This window comes from Tamandua tetradactyla, chromosome 5 (genome assembly GCF_023851605.1).
Source record: "Tamandua tetradactyla isolate mTamTet1 chromosome 5, mTamTet1.pri, whole genome shotgun sequence".
NCBI classification, from domain to species: domain Eukaryota; kingdom Metazoa; phylum Chordata; class Mammalia; order Pilosa; family Myrmecophagidae; genus Tamandua; species Tamandua tetradactyla.
Genome location: NC_135331.1, coordinates 49,825,864 through 49,832,829, shown reverse-complemented (window position 1 = coordinate 49,832,829; position 6,966 = coordinate 49,825,864).

Below are 6,966 nucleotides of genomic sequence, written 5' to 3'. Positions count from 1 at the left end.
TTAGGTTGTAAGCTCTTTCAGCAATCACATATATTCAGGAGTTGTAACTTATTTCTAAATTTCAAAATACTGAGTTATTTGTGTATAACTTGGTCATTTTCTGAAACTGCAGGTATTTATGTGACACCTGAGACTCAGAGTTAGAGCACTGAAGCTATGAAAGTCAGCCTTACCTCATACAGCAACTGTTTAAAAAGTTGAAAAAGTGATCAGACATCGACTAGAAATATGAATGAAGCTGATCTGGATTGGACTACAGTATATCAGAAGACTAAGCAAAAGATGTTATCATTCGTATTTTAAAACTTCAACTTCTGTATGACACCAAAAGTAGAGATGTTTATCTAGTGCCAAATTTATATTTCAGGTAGTGCATTATCTAATTTAACTTGTGTGGTCAGTTTATTCAAATACCATAATTACATGGATCTTGAATAGTGCATGAGATCTTGGTTTATCCAGGTTATTGTGATGCCCTTATACATCCCAGAGTAATTTGAACAGAGAATGAAATAGTGTTTGCAGGGTTCCTGTACTGGTTTGAAAGTATTATGTAAAAGAAAAGCCATGTTTTCATCTTGGTCCAATCTTATGGGAGAAGACGTTCTCTTAATCCTGATTCAACACTGTAGGTTGGAATATTCTGATTAGAGCATCACCAAGGAGATATGGCCCACCCAATTATGGGGTGATAACTTTGATTACATTATCTCCATGGAGATGTGATGCACCCAATTGTAAGTATTAACTTTTGATTAAATGGAGATGTGACTCCACACATTCCAGGTGAGTCTTGATTAGTTTACTAGAATCCTTTAAAAAAGGAAACATTTGGAGAGAGTTAGAAATGGCAGAGATGACAGAAACCTCACAGCCAACAGAGAGAGCAGATGTAGATGCTTAAGAGGATAGTTTCTTCAAAGAAGAGAGACAAAGATATTTGGAGATGCTTGGAGACCAGCAGATGTCACCATGTGATGTTAAGCAAGCCAGAACCAGGAGAGTGGCAAGGGAAGCCAAGAGATGAAAGCCAGCCCCAGAGAAGCAAAGTGAGGAATGCCAACATGGACAGAAACTGAAAGCAATGGAACCCAGGAGACAGACAGAGACTGAAAGCAACGGAGCCCAGGAGCAAGGAATCAGCAAATGCCAGTCATATGACTTCCCAGCTGACAGATGTGTTCTTTACCCATCAGTCTTTCTTGAGTGAAAGTAATCTCCTGTTGGTGCCTTACTCTGGACACTTTCATTTCCTTAAAACTGTAAACTTGCAATTTATCAAATTCCCCATTATAAAAGCCATTCTACTTCTGGCATATTGCATTCAGGCAGCTAGCAAACTAACACAGTCCTCTTGGAGGACTGGAGAGGAAGGAGGAAATATTAATCTTCCCCTTCTTGGGAATTCCTGATGCTCTTGCAAGCAATGGGGACAATCAATTCAATGGCTGAACCATTGATCTTGGGGTTCACCCCTATGAAACTTATTCCTGCAAAGGAGAAGCTAAGCCTGCTTATAATTATGCCCAAGAGTCACCCCCAGAGAACCTCTTTTGTTCCTTCAGTGTGGCTTTCTCTCTAAGCCATGTTGGGAGGTGTACGAGCTGTCTTCCCTTCTACAACGAACATGAGTTCCAGGAGTTCCCATCTCCCTGGCAATGTAGCACATGACACCCAGGACAAGCTAGGGACCCAGCATCATGGGATGGAGAAAGCCTTCTTGACCTAAGGGGGGAAGAGAGAAATGAAACAAAATAAATTTCAGTGGCTGAGAGAATCAAACAGAATTGAGAGGTTATCCTGGAGGTTATTCTTATGCATTACATAGCTGTATTAATTAGGATTCTCTAGGGAAACAGAATCAAAGCAGGAGTTATCCATAGACATAAAATGTATAAAAGTGTCTCAGTCAACCATGGAATGTAGAGCCTAAGGTCTGTAGGGTATGCCACAATATGATGACTCCTGTGAAGGTCCTCAATGAACTCTCAGGCTAGGCCAGCTGGGCAACCATGGAAATGTAAGGGCCCAAGGTCTACAGGGCAGGCTGTGAAGCTGGCGACCCAATGAAGGGTCTGGAAGAACGCCACAGGAGAAGCTTGCCAGCTGAAACAGAGTGACTGTCTCTTCTGAATCCTCCTTAAAAGCTTTCCAGTACTTAGATTAAGCATCATTCATTACAGAAGACACTCCCCTTAGCTGATTACAAATGTAATCAACTGTGGATGCAGTTGACGTAATCATGATTTAAGTTTACAAAATGTTCTCATAGCAACAGACAAGCCAGTGCTTACCTGACCAGATGACCAGGCACCACCACCTGGCCAAATTGACACATGAACGTGATCATGATAGTCTACCCCTTGTCAACTTGGCAGCTATACAGATCACCTTAAAGCATACATAATCTGAAACAGAAAACAATAATGCACATATTTTTCCTAGCCTAACAATACTCAACTGTCTCACATACAACCAGAAATACATTAAATATCCCCAGAATAGGGTGTAAGCCTTTGGGTAATATTCACTCTTAGACTTGATATCTTACAACTTAAATAGTATAATATGAACAAAACGGCATTACAGTCCTTGTTTCTGTAACTGATCACGTGGTCGTAGTTCACTACCTTCTTCCACTACCCATTCCATGTTCCCTTTAACCTCAGCAAGAACTTCAGCTGGCCATGATTCTGTGCCTGGTGGAATGACTCAAACCTTCATTCCTGAAGTTTCAGAGCCATTGGTAGTCCTGCCTGGATTGGGTTGTTGCAGGTTTCCATTGATTTAATCACAGGGCATGATAGTACTAAAAGACACCCTAGGGGATCTCCTATATTCCAGGAAAGTTCTTCTTTACCTCCACTGTGTAGTTGCAGTCCTATTGCTCCCTGATAGTCAGGATCAATCACTCCAGCCAGTAATGTAATCCCCTTGACTTGTTGTCTAGGGGCATGAGTAGCCTAAAGTGACTAGGTGGCAGTCTTAGATTTTAGTTCAATGGAATCATTATTGTTTCTCTTGGTGGAAGCATTCCCCCTTCTGGAACTAAAACCTGTAGACCAGCAGAGCTCAAGGTGGTAGGGACAGGAAGCAAAAATCTTCCTAGTGGATCATTAGGGATAATAGTGAGTGGTGCCACTCCATTTCCATCCCTTGGTTTCTGGACCCATGGATCCTGGCTACAGAAGAAGCAACACCATACAATGGAAGTTGCTTCAGAGCATACACAGCCTCCTGGAGAACAGAATCCTAGCCCTGAAAAAGTATTGCCACCTAGTTGACACTGTAATTCAGTTTTCAAAAGACCATTCCACTGTTCTATCAATCCAGCTGCTTCTGGATGATGGGGAACCTGGTAAGACCAGAGAATTCCATGAGCATGTGTCCCTTCCCACACATCATTTACTATGAAGTATTTTCCTTGATCAGAAGCAATGTTGTGTGGAATACCATGACAATGGATAAGGAATTCTCTAAGTCCATGGATGGTAGTTTTGGCAGAAGCATTGTATGCATGGTAAACATATCCATATCCAAATTTTGTGTCTATTCTAGTTAGAATGAATAGCTGCCCCTTCCATGATGGGAGTGGAACAATGTAATAAATCTGCCACCATGTAGCCAGCTGATCACGTTGGGGAATGGTGTCTTATCAGGCGCTGAGTGTAGATCTCTTCTGTTGGTAGATTGGACACTCAGCAGGGACTGTAGCCAGGTCAGCCTTGGTGAGTTGGAGTCCATGTTGCTGAGCCCATGCATGACCTTCATCCCTCCCTCTATGGTCACTTTGTTCATGACCCCACTGTGCAATGACAGGAGTTGCTGGGGAAAGAGGCTGACTGGTATCCACAGAATGGGTCATCTTATTCACTTGATTATTAAAACCTTCCTCTGCTGAAGTCACCCTCTGGTGCACATTCACATGGGAAAAAAAATATTTTCATGTTTTTAGCTCACTCAGAAATTTCTATTCATATACCTCTTCCTAAGACCTCTTTGTCTCCAATTTTCCAGCTGTGCTCTTTCCAAGTCCCTGACCATCCAGCCAAACCATTAGCAACGGCCCATGACTCAGTATACAAACGCACCTCTGGCCAGTTCTTCCAAGCAAAATGAACAACCAGGTGCACTGCTCAAAGTTCTACCCACTTGGAGAGTTTCCCCTCACCACTGTCATTCACAGACATCCTGAAAAAGGGTTATCGTGCTGCATCTGTCCACTTTTGGGTGGTACTTGCATATCATGCAAAACCATCTGTAAACCACACCCGAGTTTTCTCTTCCTCAGTAAATTCACTGCAAGGAACTCCTCAAGAGGCCATAGCTCTGGTCTGGGAAAGAGAAGGTAGTGGTGCAGAAGTGCAGTCCATGAGCATTTGGGCCACTTCCTCATGTGGCTTCTTTGTGCCTTCAAGACCTGTTCTGGACCTATCTAGCAAATACCATTTCCATTTTATGATGGAGTGCTGCTGTGCACGCCCAACTTTATGGTGGGTCAGACACCATAAAGTGGGTCTGACAACACCCAGCTCCTGATAGGCAACTCAGTTCTCATGATAACCTGGTGATCCATGGTTAAGCATTCAGTCTCTACTAAGGCCCAGTAACAGGCCAAAAGCTGTTTCTCAAAAGGAGAGTAGTTATCTGCAGTAGATGGTAAGGTTTTGCTCCAAAATCCTAAGGGTCTGCATTGTGAATCACTGATAGGGGCCTGCCAAAGCCTCCAGACAGCATCTCTATTTGCCACTGACACATCTAAGACCATTAAATTTACTGGATCCTATGGACCAAGTGGCAAAGCTGCTTGTACAGCAGCCTGGACCTGTTGCAGAGCCTCCTCTTGTTCAGGTCCCCACTCAAAATTAACTGCTTCTCTCATCACTCAATAAATGGACCAGAGTAGCACATCCAAATGAGGAATATGTTGTTGCCAAAATCCAAAAAGACTAACTAGGAATTGTGCCACTTTTTTGGTCACAGGAGGGGCCAGATGCAGCAACTTATCCTTCACCTTAAAAAGGATACCTAAACATGCCCAGACCACTGGACACCAAGAAATTTCACTGACATGGAAGGCTCCTGTATTTTTGTTGGTTTTATCTCCCATCCTCTGACATGCAATGCCTCACCAATAAGCCTAGAGTAGTTGCTACTTCTTGCCCACTAGGTCCAATCAACATGATATCATCAATATAATGGACCAGTGTGATGTCTTATGGGAGGTAGAAATGATAAAGTTCCCTGCGAACAAGATTATGACATAGGGCTAGAGAGTTGATATACCCCTGAGGGAAGATAGTGAAAGTATATTGTTGACCTCACCAGCTGAAAGCAAATTGTTTCTGGTGGTCCTTACTAACAGCTATTGAGAAAAAAGTGTTTTCCATATCAATAGCTGTATACCAGGTACCAGGGGATGTATTGATTTGCTCAAGCATTGATACCACATCTGGAACAGAAGCTGCAATTGGAGTTACCACTTAGATGAGCTTACGATAATCCACTGTCATCCTCTGAGACCCATCTGTTTTCTGCACAGGCCAAATAGGAGAGTTGAACGGGGATGTGGTGGGAATCATAACCCCTGCATCCTTCAAGTCCTTAATAGTGGCAGTAATCTCTGCAATCCCTCCAGGAATCCAGTATTGCTTCTGATTTACTATTTTGCTATGTAGGGGTAGTTCTAGTGGCTTCCACTTGGCCTTTCCTACCATAATTGCCCTCACTCCACAAGTATGAGAACCAGTGTGGGGATTCTGCCAGTTTCTCATTATATTTATTCCAATTATGCATTCTGGAACTGGGAAAATAACTACAGAATGGTCTGGGGGCCCACAGGACCCACTGTGAGATGGACTTGAGCTAAAACTCCATCAATCACCTGATTTCCATAAGCCCCCACTCTGACTGGTAGACCAGAGAAATGTTTTGGTTCCCCTGGAATTAATGTTGCTTCTGAACCAATGTCTAATAATCCCCCAAATATCTGATCATTTCCTTTTCTCCAATGCACAGTTACCCTCGTAAAAGACCATCAGTCTCCTTGGGGAAGACTTAGAGGAAGAATAACAGTATAAATGTGTGGTAGTGTAATGGGGCTTCTCCCCAAAGGATCTGGCCTCCCCTTCATTCAAGGGGCTTTGGGCCTTTAAACTGTCTCAAGTCTGGAAATTGACTAGGCCCATGACTCTCTGTTTATGTAATTCAAGTTAGACTTCTGTTCACTTGTTCTAGAACTCTTTTGCTTATAAAGCACAAAAAAGAATTTAGTAGAATGGCCATTTTTGTACTTCTAGGTACCCCATGATCTATTAGCCAATGCCACAAGTCTCTGTGAGTCAGATTGTTTTGACTCCTGCTTTGATTCTGTTGTCCATTATGATAGCCATGTCCACATTCTCTACAGTGATTAAGTGCTGCCACCGGGCTTCTCCCAACTCAGGATCCAATCATGTCCATAGTGTTTAAGGATTCCAGCTCAGTGACAGCAGTTCCTACAGTAATATCTGACCTACAGAGAAAGGCAACTACAGAGCTTTTCAGGGATGATGGGGCTAGTTTCAAAAATTTATTTCTCACAGTTCTGGTAAAAGGTTCATCCTCTGGACATTCCTGGGGTGTAAGAGCAGGCTTTCCATGATAAATCCACTCTAACGTCCCAATTTCTCTAAGCCTCTGGATCCCCTCATCTACATTATACCAGGGCAGTTCTGGCATTTCAACTTCAGGTAATGCTGGCCCCCTTTTGATTCATGTTTCAGCCAACTATCCAAACAAACTGTTAATACCTTTTCTAACCCCTCAAGCTATGACACTGAATGCAGAATATCTGCTTAGTGGGCCCATATCTATAAATTCAATCTGATCCAGCTTTATATTCCTTCCACCATTATTCCAAACCCTTAAAATCCATTGCCACATATATTCCCCTGATTTCTGTCTATACAGATTGGAGAACTCACG